Genomic DNA, 19,336 nt, shown 5'->3' with positions numbered 1-19,336 from the left:
AAAAATCAATTACAAAAACTAGGAACAACCCAGGAATAAAATGGGCAAGTGGTCTGAAGAGATAATTCATAGCAAGGAAATATAAATCATGAATAAAGCTGTGAAAAATGTTCAACTAGGAAGTGGGGTGATGCAAATGGAAACAGTGAGATACCACTCTTCCCATCCATCAGACTGTCGACACTAAGTCACGATACCGAGTGCTGCTGAGGGATGGAGTGCAGGACGCTTTCATACACTGCTTGGGGCGGTAGAAACGATCGCAACCACATTGAAGAAAAACGTGGCCCCAGGCAGCACAGTTGAAGATACACACAGTGAGACTAGGAAGACCCACTTCTCTGTAGGGCCCCAGAGGAGCTCTTCTCACGGCCCGTGATGGAAACCGTACACACTTGAAAACCAGAATCTAACACATGGAAAAGGAAAACACGGTTAACATGCAGTTCGTAAAAGTTACACGTTATATGTCAACATAGAACTCTAAGGAGGTGGCATGCAGTTGCAGAGACTAAGGAGTCAGAGGATCTGCAGCTGGAAAGCTGTAGACCCCGGCGGGATGATGGTGCGGTGCCACTCTGAGCATGAAGGTCTGAGAACTAGCACAGACCTGGACGTCTACGTCCCAGTGCAAGTCCAAGTTCAAAGGCAAGAGAAGACCAATGTCCCAGCTGCAAGCCGGTCAGGCAGAGAGCAAACGTGCTCTTACTCTGCCTTTTTGTTCTATTCAGACCTTCAGTGGGTGGGATGAATCCCACCCACAAGGAGGAAGACTTCAGCCAATCTACCAGTTCAAATGTTAGTCTCATCCAGAAACACTTCATAGACACACCCAGAGTAATATTTAACCAAATGTCTGGGCACCAGGCAAGTTGACGTACAAAATTCATGATCGCTCTGTGTGTCTGTCTCTATCTATCTATCTATCTATCTATCTATCTATCTATCTATCTATCACCTACTGAAAATTAACCACCACTCTGCGTGTCTAACTCTCTACCTATCTACCTACCTACCTACCAATCTACCATCATGGAGGTGTGTACTGTACAGCCAGATAACGCCTTGGCCTGTAATGGAGGACGTTCGCCTGGTTTGGCTCAGGAAAGGCCTCCCTGGGGAGGGACATCTCTGGGGAGAGTGGAGAGAAGGGAGCAACCACATGACTACGTCAATATAATATTTTTCTCCTTCACTTATCCAAATTTTTTTTTAATCCAAAGCAACTGCTAGATTAACAACAGACGGTTTGCCAGGATATTATCAGGTGAGAGCTTAGGAAATTCAAATTGCTCAAATGGTGGTGTATTTGGAGAGCCCTGACTCACCTGACTTTCCTCCCAGAATACGCCAAGGAGAGTTTAATGCCCTCAAGGACTCAGAAAGCTTTTATGGATAACGTAAGGCCTTTTCCACAGTGGCATTCATGGTCCCACTTCTGTGTCCTTCTCTTCCTAACGTAAGATTTGTTTGCAGTGGCCGCTGTGGGTCACATCTGTCACCTTATCTGACATCCCGAGTGGAGGAAATGGGAAATCCTTTTAAAAAGCTGGCGCTAAAACCCTCTGGCAGCCCTCACCCACTCCAGTCTAGCGCCAGCCCCCATGAGTCTCTCCCTCTCCTGGTCCCTCGAAGGCTTTGAGATCAACAGCTAAACCTCAGACTGCCATGGAAACAAAATATAGTTCTAATTTTCCTATTTATTTGTAAAGATTTAAACATGTTTTCCTGCAACCCTGCAGCAAGCTCAACTCCGTTCTCTAAACGCTATTGTAAAGTGACATTTTAATTTTTTTTGAAAAACTGGAATATGGATAACAAAACATGCAGCAAAAGGAGTCATTAAAATGCATACTGTAAAATTGAAACTTAAGTGTCGAGTTTTTATAGCAGTCTGTCAAATGCTTGACTATTAAACTAGCTGTTATTAAAATTTTAATGAGACACAAAAAGGGTGACATGTGCAGGAGACTGCACATTTTTAGCATAGCGCGTCCCTTCTATGTCATTACGGTAATGCCCCATTTGTAAAATTCACCATCTATTTTTAATTAAATTAGTGTATGTCATTTATTATGGGCATTATGTTTATTAATCTTTAATATTTAATTTAAGATGACTTATCTGAGTAAAAGAGAACTTAGCACAAACAAGTAGACACGCCGAGAAGTAATGGCTTTGTGGTTCTGAAGGCAGTAAATATGTTTCATCCTTACTTTTTTTTTTTTTTGGCGTTACGCGGGCCCCTCACTGCTGGGGCCCCTCCCATTGCGGAGCATAGGCTCCGGACGCGCAGGCTCAGCGGCCATGGCTCACGGGCCCAGCCGCTCCGCGGCATGTGGGGATCTTCCCAGACCGGGGTGCGAACACGCGTCCCCCGCATCGGCAGGCGGACTCTCAACCACTGCGCCACCAGGGAAGCCCTTACTTTTTACGGCTAAAGCTTGAGTAAGTTTAGATGTGTCTTTCCTCTCCTATCACAGAAGAGGAGAGAAATGTATATATTATAATATTGCAGACGTGCGTCATGACGTCAGCTTCTTGTTGTTTTGAGCCCTGCTATTTGCGTTTGTTTGAAATAACCATAATGCCTCATTCTCAAACCATTTACTAATTTCCTAAATTCTTCCATGAACAACATCGCAGCTGATGTCAGGAAATACACGTTCTCTGTCCTCTCTTATACCAAAATAACGGTTTCGTTTATGGTGGTCAGAGGGTGGTTTGTTGAAGACGTCATGTGACAGCACATTAGATGCACCGTTTTGGTTGTGTCCTGGCTTCAGTGATTCTTGTCCGAGCAGCTCAGAGAAGGAGGCCTGTTAACTGGCCCTTCTTGCACACGGGAGTACTGGGGGGAGCATCCTTCATCACTAGTAACGTTTCTCTTCTTCAAAGAGCTTAGACTCTGTCTTGTTACTTAGAAATATATTTAGAATCCTGACTTGGTTTCACTGAGGTGATAATGATGAGAAAATCCAGTGGTGGCTAGTAGGATGGTATGAGGAAGGATGTCTGATTAAGATTTGCCTCTGCTTCTTTATCCCTTCATCTGGTGAACTAAGGAGGACTCTTGTATGTGTGCATGAAAGTGTGTGTTTGTGTGTGTGTGTGTGTGTGTGGATGTGCCTATGTGACCTAAAAGAAATGCAGATATTGGGGACCTCATAGGGTCATCTGGACTGTGCTCCAACCCCCAGGGGTGTGCTGTAGAGTCCCTGGGGCAGCCCTGGAGCTGTACCCCCTTCTCTGCCTATGGTCACAGCAGTACTTGAGACCAACTTCAGAGTAAAGACCTCAAGGGAACCCTCCTACACTGTTGGTGAGAATGTAAATTGGTGCAGCCATTATGGAGAACAGTATGGAGTTTCCTTAAAAAACTAAAAATAGAGCTACCATGTGATCCTGCGATTCCACTCCTGGGCACATATCTGGAGAAAACCATAATTTATAAAGATACACGCACCCCAATACTCATTGCAACACTGTTCACAATAGCCAAGACATGGAAACAACCTAAATGCCCATCGACAGAGAAATGGATAAAGAAGATATGGTACATATATACAGTGGAATATTACTCAACCGTTAAAAAGAATGAAATAATGCCATTTGCGGTGACATGGATGGACCTAGAGATTATCATTCTAAGTGAAGTAAGTCAGACAAAGACAAATATCATATGACATCACTTATATCTGGATTCTAAAAAAATGGTACAAATGAACTTATTTACAAAAGAGAAACAAACTCACAGACTTAGAGAAGAAACTTATGGTCACCAGCGGGGAAGGATGGGAGGCAGGGCTAAATTGGGAGTTTGGGATTGGCATGTCCACACGGCTATATTTAAAGTAGATAACCAACAAGGACCTGCTGTATAGCGCAGGGTACTCTGCTCAATATTCTATAATAACCTAAATGGGAAAAGAATTTGGAAAAGAATAGACGCATGCATGTGTATAACAGGATCACCTTTCTGTACACCTGAAACTAACACAACATTGTTAATCAACTATACTCCAATATAAAATACAAATTAAAAAATAAATTTAAAAAAGAATAAATTAATTTTCATATTAAAAAAAAAAAAAAGACCTCGGTACCTTCTCCTCAGCATCACTTGCACACTCAGCACAGCTTCTGCTCCTAGAAGAGATGCCTTTCAATAGTTAGAGGCATACAGGCCAAGGAATCTGAAGAAGCCAAGACCTAATTTTCCTGTAAATGTCAGCAGGATACCAAAGTGAAAGCGTGGCGGCGACCCAGGAGCACCCAAGGACCAGTATCTGTTTCCCATCACCTGTTTCCAACGTCAGATCAAATTTGAGTCTCAAACTTTGCTGATTTCACTTGGGGACCTAAAAGCACGTCGTAATTATTTCAAAATAAAGGCAACTTATTTTGTAAATATGACTATTAGAGTGATTTGCATTTACTGTATTTAACTCAGCACATTACCGGATAGTTACATATTCATTTGCTTTGAGGGAAAATTGTGCACTTGCAATTGTTATTGTTTTATGAATCTATGAATAGCTCAGAATTCGTAGAAGTCAAGATTCTATGTGTATCTTCAATTTTATTTCCTCACAGATAATAAGAATCGTAAAGGTGGAAATCACTCACAACGTGTAACCTCTCTTTGGTATAAGTTGGAAAGCTAACTACCTTCCATAGCATAACTGGGACACTCCAGACAATTTCTCACGGACAAGCAGTTGATAATAACAAATAATGGCCTGGCTGGTACCTTTGCCCAAACTCTTCATCTCTGGTTCCGATTACTGTTGGGTCAAATCCACAGAGAGACAGTCCATGTCGGCAGCAGCAACAGCTCCACGTGGGGCCTCCGAGATCTGAGGGCCCCTCATATACACAGGTTCAAATCCTGGACCAATCTCAGACACCTGGAAGACAACTTTGACCATGGAGACCAGCAAGTGGGGCCTCTGCACAGGACTTTGGCCTGGAGCCCAAGCATTTTCCCTTGAAGGAGAGACCTGGAAGCCCTGGGCTGAGCAACAGTAAGGAAACAAAGTGATAAAGCAAGAATGATCAGGATCCAGTGGTGGCATCCAGAAGTCTTCGCCATTTGTGGAGGAGGAAAGCACCAGACAAATTAAAAAAAAAAAATAGCCAGTAGGAAAACAAAACAAATGGGGCCATTTTGTGCGGGGACAAATGGCCCTACACACGTCAGCACCTCCTGAGGGCACCCTGTAAGCCAGAGCTCAGCACCATAATTGATGATGCTAATTACTGCTTTGTCATTAGGGGAAGTTAAATGATGTTCAGAATCTGCTTAATTATGTTGTTCTTTGTAGGGGCGCATATGCTACCTTTTATAAAGTTTTCCATACAAATGGCTCTAATTTTTTAAGTTCCTGATGTTACCCGGAAACCTCAGTTACCCAGAAAAACAATTTCTCCATCCCGCCTCATTCCCCAAGGAAGATACCCGAACGAGACATCTTTGGAGCTCAATTCATTGGCCCATTACAATGCACCAGATAGATGAGAAGAATCCAGCAAAGGGTCTAGATGGCTTCAAGGGAAGCCCTCACTTGGGCAGGCTGGAGGGCAGGGAAGAGACCACCCACATCCCTGGTTCCAGAGCAGCCGGACCTCGAAGACTCGCGAGGGTGTTTCGGGCCCTCTGGTCTCACTGGAAGACCCACCCTCCTCCTCAGAAAGATCAGAAGACGGCAGCTTTCCAGAAAGCTGAGCAGTGGTGCAGGAAGAGGCTGCCCTTCAGGAGTTGCGCCACTGGGAGCGCTCCCGGTCTTCTTCCTCCAGGGTCCAGAAGCTACTTAACCTCCTGAGTCCAGTTTTCTCACGCGCAAATGGGAGCAGTAACTGTGCCCTGAGGCCTCTCGTAATAACAGGTGAAAGTGCCTGGCCTGTGCCAGCCTTCGTGGGCTCGAGACAAGTCAGGGTACTTTCCTCCTCTTTTCCTGGTGTCACAGGCTGTGAGGAGCGGGTGGGGTGCTTGGCAGGTGGACAGTTATGCCCTGGGCTGTGCTAGCAGAGCTGGGTCAGCTTCTTCCATGGAACGTGGCAATGCGGTGACTGAGGGCCTGGCACACAGAAGTCACCAACTTCGCCTCTGGAGTCAGATGAACTTGGGTTGACTGTATTATTATATATTCACGTATTAGGTGTGATCTTGGGCAAATGTTGCAGAGGTCGCTAAATGCCACCCAACGTGAATTCGCCCTTCTTTCTTAGCAGTAGAACCCAGATTTTATTTAGGGTAGCAATATGCCCAGGTAAAAGGATATTTTCTCAACTTTTTTTTTTTGTGCCAGCTAATGAAATGCAAGCGGAAGTATTGGGAGGGAAGGCTGTTAAAGATTGTTGACCTAGTTGAGAGATGAGTCTGTGTCTTCCCTTTCTCTTTTCCCTCTTTTTGCTCATTGGAATATAGACATAAAGGTTGGCACCCTGGCAGCTATCTGGGGCTATGAGGTGAATTTGAAGATGCAAGCTGGGCGCTGAGGATGACAGCTGAAAGATAAAAGGAACTTAGGTCCCTCATGGCTTCATGAAGCTGTCAAACCAGCCTTGAACTACCTTCCTTTGAATTTAAATGGGAGACTAAGAACTCATGTGTTACAGCCACCAATACTAGGGTTCCCTTTTCACTGAGCTGAATCCAGTCCTGGCTAATACAATAAGTCACTGGGTTTGTGGCCTTTCTGCTTCTGGGAGCAGGTGGAGAGGGGAGGCCCAGGGGGCAATGCTGGATGCTGGTCGTCTCTGCAAGCCTGCCCAGCCAGTGACAAGGATGAGGGCCTGACAGTTGTGCAAGAGAGCTCAGGAGCACAGATAAAGAGGCCAGAGAATGGAAACCTGGGCAGAAGATGCTGGACAGTAGGGCCAGAAAAAAAATTAAAAGGGGTGTTGGGGAGAGCTTGCGGCAGCTTCCTCTCTGAGTGGGTTAGGGGCTCCCTGGGGACGTATGTCCAGGACTCTGGGGTATCCACCCATGGGGGAGCAGACCTGAAGAAGGAAGCCTGCCAAATATTTGCATTCATGTTGAATAGAGAGGTATTTTTCTTTCCCTTTCCATTTATTCAAAGCAGTCCCACATACATGAGTTCATTTAAGCTCACATCCACCCCGTTAGAGTGGGACTCAGAGGGGTCAAGTGTTTGGTTCAAGGTCACGGAGCGAGTGAGTAAAGACACGCGCCTTCTGCCCTAGGCCCAGTGCTCTTTCCTCTCTGTCACCGCTGCCTCATTAATTCATGAGCGCTCAGCTCTGCAGGGACTTTGCGCCGGGAGAGCCAGCAAGAGCTCGCCAGAAATGATTTCTTGATGAAGTAAAAGGGGCGGGCTCTTCTCACCTGACTTTAGACCTGAAAAAAGCACAGCTTTCCAGAATCTGCAAGAACTTCCACCAGGAAGCAGAAAAGGACACTGCTGTGCTTGGGGCACGGGGGAGGGCTTATCTCCCTGCTCTTCTCATATTCCTGGGCTGACGTCCTGGGCCACCTGCAGGGGCCGGGGTGACGTGGCAGAGAGGGCGTGGGATGTTGGCACCAACCTCACCCTAGCTCGGGAACCTGGTGGCAGGTGGGGAGTGACAGGAGACTCCCGTGGGAATAGAAGGGCCCTGCGTTTGTGACCCAGGGTTTAGGAAGACGACCCAGCAGCCATGGTGGTATTTCAGGGCACGGGTTTGGAATTTGGTATGCAGTTGGGGTCCCTCCTAGGAGGAGAACATGGGGAAAGAAGCATTTGCTAACAAATTGATACGTGAGTGTATTTATTCATTCATCACCTCACTTACTGAGTGCCCATCATAATCAAGGCGTCGGGGGCACAGGGGAGAGAATTCTGTCCTGTCACCTACTCACCAGGCAACCCTGGATGCGCCCCTCCTGCGGGCCTCAGTCTGCCATTCTTCCAGCCTTAATTTTCGGCAAACCCCATGGCATAGCCCCTCTCCTTCCAAATAAAGTTGAGTGCGTTGGACATCCTGTCACCGGGGCTCTGTAATTGGCCGCAGGGACTCTGGGCCTCAGCTTGACTCCCCCGGGGACCCCCCCCCCGCCACCTCGCCACCCTGAGAAGGAAGAGGAGTCGGTGGAGACACCGTCCACCCTCTGCTCTCCCTGACCTGCCCCCGAGAGCTCTTGGAGAGGAGGGGGGCCTTGTAGAGGGGCCATGACTCTGACCTTGTTCTTCCCAGACCCAGGTGTATGGAAAGGACGACACTGGACTGATTTAGGGGAGCTCCCTCCTCCCGGCTGCCGGGGAGATGAAGCACAGGCCGGTGCAGGGCGCCCGTGGCACAGCCTCGGTCCACGGTGCATCGCCACCTCCAGGGCGGGGCCCATAGTACTTGTGGGCTCAGGGGGTTCTGACATTGACACCCTTTAATGGATTAAGAAATGAAAACCAGGGGCTTCCCCAGTGGCGCAGTGGTTGAGAGTCCGCCTGCTGATGCAGGGGACACGGGTTCGTGCCCTGGTCCGGGAAGATCCCACATCCGCGGAGTGACTAAGCCCGTGAGCCATGGCCGCTGAGCCTGCGCGTCCGGAGCCTGTGCTCTGCAGCGGGAGAGGCCACACAGTGAGAGGCCCCCGCTCGCTGCAACTAGAGAAAGTCCTTGCGCAGGAACGAAGACCCAACGCAGCCAAAAATAAATAAATAAATTAATTAAATTAAATAAATTTATTTAAAAAAAGTGTAATCAGTGTAAAGAGTTTAGGACACAGCCCCAGCATAGGCGTCAACGTGAACCGGCTATTGTCATCCTCACCCTCATTGCCATCATCATCTTCATCACAGTCTTTGGTGGGGCAGCTCTGGGCATAAGCGGATCCTTGGATTCTGAAAAAAAAGTCAAGCCTTGCCTTGGTGTGGAATTCAGACTCAGATCCTTGTTTCAGTTTCAGGTGCATCTGGAACTCCTGGGCTGGGACCCTGGCGCCAGGGTCTGTTGTCCCCAGGCTGTTGTCCCCATGAACTGGTTTCCTCTCTGAGTTCTGCTGCTCCTGGTTTCTCTCTCTGGGCACGTGGTCCTCTCCGGCACTCACCTCCCTCCTCCAGCCTGCCCCTCATCCACACCGTGCTGTATCCGGGGGCACCCGGGGTAGAGATTGCCTCACATGAGCAGGTGGAACTGAGAGTCTGGGTGACTCCCTCCCAGGTGCCTGGGCTGCCCTGCGGGGCCCTGACCACACTAGCCCTGCCTTAGCCCAGAAGCTGCCGTCTCACATCCACACCCCAGCTAGCCAGGCAGATGGGGCAGAGAGGATGAATAATTAGCCTCCACGCCACTAGGTTCAAGCTAATACTCAGAACCAGGTATGATATCAAATCGTTTCCAGGGGGACAGCAAATGTCATGAAGATGGGGATGCTGCCGAGAGGCCGCTGTCAGAAGCAAACAAGAGAAAGGTATTAACCCTTCCAGGGGTGTGCGGCCCTAAAGGTTGTTTTCATTAGCTCCGGGCTGGAAACCACTTCTCTGTGCGGCCCCACCCTCAGAACCAGTCCCTGGGGGGCTCAGGAGCCTACCTCCGGCCTAAAGACTTGTTGTTTTCCTTTTCTACAAAGTCTGCGATTTCAGGGTCTATTTGTGTCTATTATGCAGAAAGACGTCCCTACAAGCTGCAAAAGCCTGGGACTGTGGGCTTAGAAGTGGAAATTTCCCCTCCTCATCCGGCAGCCACCAGCCCAAGTGATCCCTGAGGGGGCTGTCGGAGCTCGAGGCCCCAGGACAGAAAGGCTTGCAAAGCACAGAAAAGCATGTTCTTGGAGTCTTGATTACATAACAGAACCAGAAATGCTGCTGGCACGGTTTTGAGTGTGCTGATGGCTGTGGGGGGAAGCGCCCCAGCCCCTCTGGCCAGAGCACGCGGTGGGAAGGGGGCACGGCAGGTCCCTGCCCCCTGCTCCCGGCACCCAGCTTGACCCCCAGAGGAGCTGCCCCACCCCTCGCTCCCTGGCAGCCCCTTCCCATCCCAGGGAGCAGTGGGGGCGTGGGCCGCCGGCCTTCCTGTGCATCCTGGCCTTTATCCTGCTCAGCACACTTCCCCTTCCCGGGTCCTACCAATCCTTCAGGTCGATTATGCTACAAATGTGTGGTGCACGTGCGTGTGTGCGTGTGTGTGGTGTGTGCGTGTGTGCGTGTGTGTGGTGTGGTGCATGTGTGTGAGTGTGCGTGTGCGTGTGTGGTGCGTGTGCGTGCGTGCGTGTGGTGTGGTATGTGCGCGTGCGTGTGTATGTGTGGTGTGGTGTGTACGCGTGCATGTGCGTGTGTGTGTGTATGTGTGGCGTGGTGCGTGTGTGTGCGTGTGTGGGTGGTGTGTGTGCGTGTGTGTGCGTGTGCATGTGTGGTGTGGTGCATGTGTGTGCGTGTGTGTGTGTGTGTGGTGTATGGCGCGTGCATACGTGTGCACACGCGCGCAAGAGACAGATATCGACCAAAAGAAAAAAAAAAAACCCTGGTGCTGGGTCTGCCGTTCACAATGGGTCCCGGTTCCGCATTTGGTGACTTTGCTTCTTCCTCGACTGGGCTCCTGCCCCCGCGCTTCTGTGTCAGATTTTCCTGGTGATTTGGCGGAGCTATTAATGCGTTAATTGAGACGAACACCCTGCCGTGCTGACACGTTGGGGAGGCTTATTAAGGCTGGAAAGTGTGTGTTGCCGCACGAGTCTTTCCAAAGTGAGCCGAGGCCTTCTTCCTTATGGAGAGGATGGCGGAACCTTGATTAAATTATCCAAAACCCTCATCAAAGAACCAGAAGCTTTCAGTCAGAGGCAGGATGCTGGGCCGGCAGGTGCTTAAAAGCAACACGAAACAGGAGGACATCAGCGGATTCAAAGTGGTGTAGACTTTGGCAGACTTTAAGGACTGGAATGGCCCAGAGCCCCCATTGCTCAATCGGACAAAGTGACCAATTAACTATGTAGAGCCTGGAGATGGGGCCATCCGCCCAGCTGCCTTTGCTCTTACTTGGATAAAGTATCCAAATATTGTAATATATAGCTCTATATCCATTTGAGGTTTGCTGTGTGATAAAACAATATTTGATGCTTTCAGAGGCTGGGAAAATATTAACAGCAGGAGCTCTGTGATTTTAAAATTTCATTATAGAGGTTTCGGCTTTCTTTTCTCTTCCCCTAATCTCTCCTTCTGCTGTGAGAAGCTGCACAAAATAATAATTAGGCAGGATGTGGGAGTGTGGCTCCACGGGAGGGCGGGGGGCCTGGGAACCGGGGAGCAGAGGCGCAGCCAGCAGGGTGCGGAGGGGAGCCCAGCCCCATCAGATACAGACTGCAGGGCTTCCTGCGAGCGGGGCCTGGGCTTGGCTGGGGTCAGTGACCCAACCAGCCTCCTGAGCTCACCCTGCAGTCATGGGCGAGCCGGGCAGGAAGGGCTGCCCCTTGTGGAAGCTCGGCCTGTCCATGCAGGACAGGGGCCAGGCAGCTGGGCAGCGGCAGGTCCCTGTGCTCCCGCTGGGTTCAGCCACCAGGACTGTGGGCCGGACTCCCATTCTCTGTGCTCATGAAGTCAGGACCCCGGAGCTCTGGATCAGGATGTCAAGGTCTCTGAATGCAAACAAGTGAACCCACAGTGGCCAAGGTCTCCGTGTCCAGCCCTTGTCCTGTCACAGGGAGACTGTGGCTATAAGACAATTTCTAGTTCATTCCCTGAGGCCACGACAGAACCGCTCAGCCGTTCACAGCAGCTCAGCTGTCTGGGTGTTTGGCGGGGAGCAGAGGGAGGTTATCTTTCCATGGGGCAGACGCGCCCCTCTCCCGTCTCTCTGTGGGCCTCCCGCCTGTCCCGTCCTCTCCCGGCCTCATTAGAACCTGTGTCCTGACTGGGCATCATCTAAGTGGTACCTACTGGAAGACTCCAGTCAGAGCTGGATGAAATTAACCCTTCTCCTGCAGTGATGCATTTGTGATTTGAAAAAGGGTCCTTTCCCATTAATTAACAAAGAACGCGTAGTTGTGTGGCCCTGGAGAGGAAGGATGGAGGAGAGTTGGGGTTGATGGGAACGGCAATCAAGAGCAGCTGTGGTGGTTTCCGGGGCCAGAGAATCCCACCTGGGAGGGCTCTGCCCATTCTGTGAGGTAAATCTCATTAACACAGGGGCGTGTCTCCTTCCTTCTCCGGGGGCACTTACCGCTAAGTGGGCGACACTCCATTATATTCGTACTTGCAACCACGTTGATACAACGGGCCCTTTTGAGGCTGAGATCCCAGATGGCTGTGGAAGTGTTATCTGAGGTCCAAGCACAGTCCCTCGTTCATACACGGAAGACCCGCCCTAGCTGGTCCTTGGCCATGGCGGGGGGCAGCTGTGGAAGATGTTCCAGGTTCACTTGGCTTGTCTTAAAGCACAGATTCTTCTCAATCTCTGATAAATAAAACCCATTGTGTCAACGCAGAGGGTAGGGTTGAAAAAGGACTTGTATAACTGAGAGATGGTGAGAAATATTCAGCGAGTAACCCCGCTCCTGGACCTCTGCCTCCCAGACTGGGCTGTGGAGTGACCAGGATCGAGCTTCATGTGCAACTAAGGCTGATGGAAGTTCTCCCCCTGGGCAACTTAGCTTGGTCAGGACACATGCTCACTGCTCAGAGAGCTGCTCCTTTGCAAGGCTTTTCAAGAGTGTAAGGACCAGAGGACAGACGCTGTCTTTCTTCTTCACATACACCCAGCGCCAAGAACAGTGCCACTCACGTGGCCAACAAAGGAGGACCAAATGCGGGCCGTCGGACAGTCGGAGGGAGAACCTGTGGATTGAGTTCTCAAGGTCATTCATGTATTAGACAGGAGGGCAAAGTCCAGTCAAGAGTATGAGTGAAAATTATGCACGTGTTTATTTTAATCAGATTGGAAAATAACAATCTGCAGGTTGGTTCAGCACATTTCAACAAAGCCACTGTGAATTATAAAGACGGTGGCACTAGCAGTAATGAACGTTTCTGTGACACTCTCATGTCAGTGGCCTTCACGACAGCCCTGCAGAGTCACTCATGGTATCAGACCTGTTTTGCAGATGAGGACAGTCAAGAGATTAAGTGCCTTTTGCCCAAGGCCACAAAGCCAACACACGGTGGGGCTAGTCCTGCAACAGTCTGCCTCTGTTCGAACTCCAGTTCTCCACAAGGCGCTGAGCTAAGCACCAGAGAGACATGGATGCAGTGATGGCATCCATCGGCCTGCTGCCTTCCTGCCGCCTTCTCAGAGAGTCTTCTGTAGGCTCCACGAGTGGACAAGTGCCCCCCTGACCAGGCACGTCACCCCCCCACAAGGCGTGGGTTTCTTCATTGGCCCCTCTGATCCCTGGGGCACCCCCTGAGTACTGGAGGTCCTGGTCCAGCTGCTGCATCCAATCTCCCAAGGGGTCCATGCAGCGGGCATCGTCGTGTGCTGATTCCTCACGTTCTCCAAGGGGGCCTCCCTGGGGCCGGAGGTGCCCGGGTCCAGGTCCAGCTCCGGCGGCACCGCTGACGTAAGTGTGGCAGAAATCTCGCCCTGCAGCCTATACTGCAAACGCTATTTTATAAGAAATCCTTTTGTTCTTCACAATATTTATTATTTAGTCATCCTCATGGACAATGGCAGCTCTCGGCTCTCATTTACTTTCCTTTCTGACTCCTTTAGAGAGAGTAAGCTAACTAGAGAAATGCCCTCCTGCCTACCAAGCTAACAAAACTGTCATTTTCAGTTTGCAATTGCATGTTCTATCTGCTCATGTGTTAGACCTCCAGCTTCTCAAGGGGAGGGTCCTATTCGTCATCTTTGTCCCTGTCTGTCCCTGGTGCCCACACAGCAGGGACACTGTGGGTGAGCTTGGTGCCCTCCACGCCGAACCAAACAGCCAGGGCTGCATCACTAGCCTGTCTTCAGAGGGGCCGCCCAAGGGCTGTGTTGGGGTCCAGGCCATTCCGGCATTAGAGGAGGACTCCAGGGCCAGAGTCCGCAGTTGGAATGATCTTCTTACCACTGGGTGATAACTTGTCCCAGCTCCAGTGCAGCAGTTGAGGGTGCAGGCTCGGGAACTAGACGGGCATGAATTAAAACCCCAACTCTGCCAGTAAGGATCCCTGACTTTGGGAAACCCACTCCGCCTCTGAACTCAGCATCCTCTGCTGTAAAATGAGGTGACTGTGTTGAGCCCACAAGGTGGCTGTGAAGATGAACGGGCAGTGCCCGGGGTGCCCACAGTTGTGGTGAGAGTTACTGCCATGCACGGAGCAGGGCAGGAAGAGGGGAGGGTGGGAAGCCGGTTAACTTCTAAAGAGAGGCCCCCTCCTGGGGCTGCCCTGGTGGCGCAGTGGTTGAGAGTCCGCCTGCCGATGCAGGGGACACGGGTTCGCGCCCCAGTCCGGGAAGATCCCGCATGCCGCGGAGCGGCTGGGCCCGTGAGCCATGGCTGCTGAGCCTGCGCGTCCGGAGCCTGTGCTCCGCAACGGGAGAGGCCACAACAGTGAGAGGCCTGCGTACCGCAAAAAAAATTAAAAAAAAAAAAAAAAAAGAGGCCCCCTCCTGCGGCTCCCACCTCCAACAGACTGGAGGGGGGAGTGCGTGTGGGCCACAGGGACCTCTCCCTCCGCCTGCATGTTCATGTCACTGCTTCCAGCCCCTTGACCCCTGAATACGAGGATGAACGTGCCTGAGCTGAGAACGGAGGACTGGCTACCCCTTGCTTCAGGGGTGACCCCCTTTCTAGGCTGAGCACCTGAGCCGGAAGGGGTCACACCCGCAGGCTCAGACCAGAGGGGGCCCCCGCTGGGAGATGGGCTTCTGCTGCCCCCTTGCACTTGGGCTGGAAGATCCCAACAGATGGAGAGTCAGGGATGACACGAGCCAGGGTGGGGACAGGACGCCCTGTGGATCTGACAGCCGGCTCCAGAGACAGCCTGGCCGGGTGCTCGTGGTTGAGTCTATGTACAGTCGTATATAATTATACACTTGCATTTTTGGTAACCATAATGCTATATTTTTTCTATGAAAAAGGCCATAAAACAACAACAGTAATAACTCTGCTTGCTTGGCAAATAGAGGAGGACAGGTATATGTTTCTCTTTGGAGTTTTGTAGTTTAAGCACCGCCATCTTTATTTCTCCTGTCACCTAACTTTTTCTGTAATAATACTGCTCCCTTAGAGATGCTGCATAAACCGCCCCCTCGCTTCCCAGGCCAGGCTTAGAGCTCCCAGTGTAGAACGCCAAGACCCCAGGCTAGAGGGGGAGGGGGAGATTTTATGGCCAGTGTGAAAATGTTGCTGCAGCTCTAAATTACGAAGTGAAGTTGCTCCCATATTGGGTATTGATACCTTTTGCACGGCAGAAGCGTTCATCTGAAATGCATTCCTTGGCAGGTGGAATGGTGCCAGGCCTGAGGACCATGGTGGAGGGATGGTCAGATGGAGAGAGCTGGGGCTGAGGGCAGCCCTCAACTGGGAGCCTGAAGAAGATGGGAAGTGGGCAGGAAAGGGATGTGAGTGTCGTCTTCACAGAGGGTAGAGTTTCTGGTCACCTGGATTCTCAGAGCCTTGTGGATGTCCCAGGGTGGGAAGCGTTTCTCCGGCTGGGGTGCTCTGGGTGCCCAGCTCAGTACAGCAGCTTGGCCCCCAGGGGGCCTGGGCCAGGGTGGCTCTGGACACCTGAACTCATTTCCGGCCCACTGTCCACTTCTGAGCTGCCTCATTGCTTTCCTGGATGACCTTCAACAGGCCTCCAACCTGCCCATCAACATCTCTGTGATTTAGAAACAGGAATTGTATGGAACAGGAAGCGGCCTTCCTAAGGAGTCTAGAGAGTGAATCCCTTTTGGAAAATCAACTATTATTTCCAAGGGCACATGCCTAGCCGGCAACCTAGTAAGAGCTTCCACCCAGGAGAGTGGTTTCTAAGTCAGGTCGAATTCCCGTGCACCCGGCTGGAGGGTTGGTTATTCACGTAATTCACCCAACTCTGGGTAAACCAGCATCCAATTCTGCAGAGAGGCTTGACTGCAGCTTCCTGCTCCCTGGCAAGGCAGCTTCAGATGAAATAATAATGAACTAGGTGTGCTTGGACCCCCCCTTGCTCAGCCTCCTGGGCTGGGGACCGAGTGGCACTGAGAGTGGGAATGGGTCTGTTTGGTTTGGGCTATGGTGAGAGGCCCCTCCCCTGCCTGACTCATCCCTTTGGAGGCCCCAGCGTGCTGGACATTCCAGGCTTGGCTGCAGTCTCCATGAGGCTGCATCCTTGCCTCCTCTCGGGGTGAGCGCAGCGGGTCCCCGCAGACACTCTCCCAGAGACCCTCCTCTGTGAAGCCCTTCAGGACCTCCTGAGGCTCTGTCTTCTGCTGCTGCCGCCACACCTGCCTCTCTTGAGCACCTGACTGGCTACGTGACTACCTCCATCCCTAGAAAGGGGTTTCTGGAAGAGGATGACCGGCCTGTCTTGTTCCCTACTGTATCCCCACGGCCTGACCCCCAGCAGCATGATGGAAATTCCAGGAGTTTCTCATGTTAGCACCCTATTGGCATCTATCAGTCATTGAAGTGAAAGGCGCTGGGCTAAGAATTTAACATCTGACGCGTCGTTTATCTCCGCGCCGCCACAAGAACTTCATCGTCCTGAAGTCCCCGTGATCCTTCCTCTTACAGTGCGGAAGCAGTGGCACAGAGAGCTCCAGAACAACAGTACCCAGGGGGCAGAGCGAGGGAGGGATGGAGCTGGAGTTAGAACCCTGGAATCTGACTGCCAGCCAGGTGTGTCCTAAATCAATGGGAGAGCACCCAGTGGGTGTGGGGGGAGCCCCCAGCACAGGAACGAGTGGACAGAAGGATGCGGTCGGCCAGGAATGCAGCAAAGAGGGACACACTCTGGGCCCCAGAGGCCGCAGCCCAGCAAGACTGCCCTGCTCAGTGGGGTTTCCTGAGGGCCAGAGCCGGCAGCTGGCCACGTGTCCTTTGGTGTTATTAAATAGGGAGTCGTGTCACTGTAGCCCTGGTGAGTCTAGAAAGGACTTGGAGGCAAGCATCCTGCTTCCTGCCCAAACCCCATAGCCCTGGGCACGAGGACCCCAGGGACAGCCAGTCCAGAGCCCAAAGGACCCCAGCATCCCTGCGCCCCCTGTGAGGGCTGCCTGCTCGCCCTGAGTCAGGCCACCACCGTGTGCCATTCCAAATGGGCTGGCTAATGGGCCTGCATCTATTATCATTAGCGCCTCTCCGCACACAGGTACATGAGGGGCTGTCAGGTGCTGGCTGCGGCTCGCTGAGCCGGGGCCACGCTCCGCTGCAGATGAGGGTGAGGGACACCTGCTCCAGGGCTGGCGGCTGCCGCCGTCATCCTTCACGTCTCATGCAACACTTGTTCCATCGGAGCATGGGGCCGGCGCGGTGGGAGCAGCCTTCTGCCAGCTCTGCCCAGGCCCCGCCTTCCCCGTGGCCCTCTGCTCAAGTTCGGCTTTGAATGGCTTTTCAAAGAAGCCTTTTAAAAATGTATTCGTTGCAGATTAACCATTCAGTCATTATGTTAAGGGTTTAAAAAGGAAGATTAAAACAAAAACTTTGCCTCGAAAATAAAATTTTTTGGCAATTAAGATGGGGTCACGCAATATTCATTGTCTACGAATGGCACCCAACCTCCGCCACACCGTGTTGACAGGTGTTTTCTCGGGATCTGGGGGCGGAGAACGGGGATTGGAGGACCAGCTTCTGGTTGGGGGCAGCCAGGAACCTTTTCTCTTCCGGGGCACACATGATGCCCCTAGATCTTAGAGGGGCTCACATTTCCTAGACAAAGGCCAGCATCCTGAGACAGTGCCTGGCCCCGTCCCAGCCCCGGGCCTGGCTCTCAGGAGTCGGGCGGCCTCGGCGGGCGCTGACCTCACACACCATCAGTACCATCACCAGGGAGCCCTTTGGGCTTCCCTGGCCTGTTTCTGCCCATGTGTGTGGAAACCTCAAAACCACACACACACACACACACACACACACACACACACACACACACACGCACGTCTATTTTTTTCTTCTAGTTGAAGAGTCTTTGTGTCTTTGTCCCTGCGAGCTTGAAACCCCCAAGCTCCTGTGGAGTTTATTGTGTCTTACCTGGTTTCTGACCTTGGCCCTGGCTGGCGTCTGGGGACTGGGACCCTTTCTGACAGCTCTGGAAGTTTCCCAAAAAAACCTGTGGAGGGAAGGAGGCCAGCTCTCCTCTGGCTGGGCGTGGAGAGACTGGGGATCCAAAAAGAAAGAATGTTCAGGTCAAGGGGAACTTAGCTGCCTGAGACTGAAGCCACGGCTTGCCCTTCCTGCCTCTTCCAGACAATGCCTCTGGGGAGGGCTACCCACCCCACCTTCCTGGCCAGGCCCTGAGATGACCCTTTCCTGCTGGGCTGGCTTCCAGCAGGCAGAGCGCCCTGGGCTGTAGTTTGCCTCTTGGGCACTTCTGTCTGCTCCTTCTTACTCCCCAAACACACCTCCCCCTCTTGGAGATCTGGACCATGTCTGGCAACCTGGGCTTCCCAGCCCCTTTCACAGACACACTCAGGGGCTTGGTGGTGGTAAATGCAATTTTGACATGGAGGCTTCAGACCAGGCAGGGCACCGAGCCCGGGTTTGGGTATCAGCAGACCTCAGCTGAGTTGCAGTTTTGACTGTATTTTCCTGGCTGTGTGTCTTCAGGTGACTTACTACACCTCTCTGGGCTTGGGTTTCTCCACTCGTAAGTGGAGGCACTGATAATCTTCCTCTTAAGGACATTGTGAGGATTGAACAGGTCATGGAAATGCTCAATGAACAGGCACTCCTCTCTTCTATTCCTTTAAAGGTGAGCTGCCTCTTGCTGCCCCTGCTCATTAGGGCTGTTCTCAGGAAACAATCTGATATCAGTCATTTACACTTTAGCATAAATTTAAGAGGGGGGCGTATCCTGAACGGGAGTTTGAAGTTTGAGATTGCATAGCTGAGAATACAAGATTGTTCTGTCTGTGACCTTGTAGGCATTTGCCTTCTAGGGTGAAGGGAGTGGCTTAATGTTTCAATGAATTTCAAGGGGTGCCTGAGGCTTAAAGGGAAACTTACAGAAGTCTGGGGATGATGACTGGGGAACTTGCAGGAAGGGTCTCAGAGGGGACTGGTCTTTAAGGAAGCAGCTTCCAGGGTCCTTCTCCAGGCTTCCTGCTGAGCACCCATGCACACTTCCCTGTGGGGTCCCCTCCCCTCTGTCCCCAGTGTTGTCTGTCCCAGTTAGCTCCATCATTTAGTTCCCATTTCCTGTTTGGACCTGGAAAAGATCAGATTCATTCTAAGAGTAAAACTTTATAACCTTTTGAAAACCAGCAGTTAAATATTAAA

This window comes from Delphinus delphis, chromosome 16, assembly GCF_949987515.2.
Source record: "Delphinus delphis chromosome 16, mDelDel1.2, whole genome shotgun sequence".
Classification (NCBI taxonomy): Eukaryota; Metazoa; Chordata; class Mammalia; order Artiodactyla; family Delphinidae; genus Delphinus; species Delphinus delphis.
The sequence above is the reverse complement of the archived record's forward strand: the minus strand, read 5'-3'. Positions refer to the sequence as shown.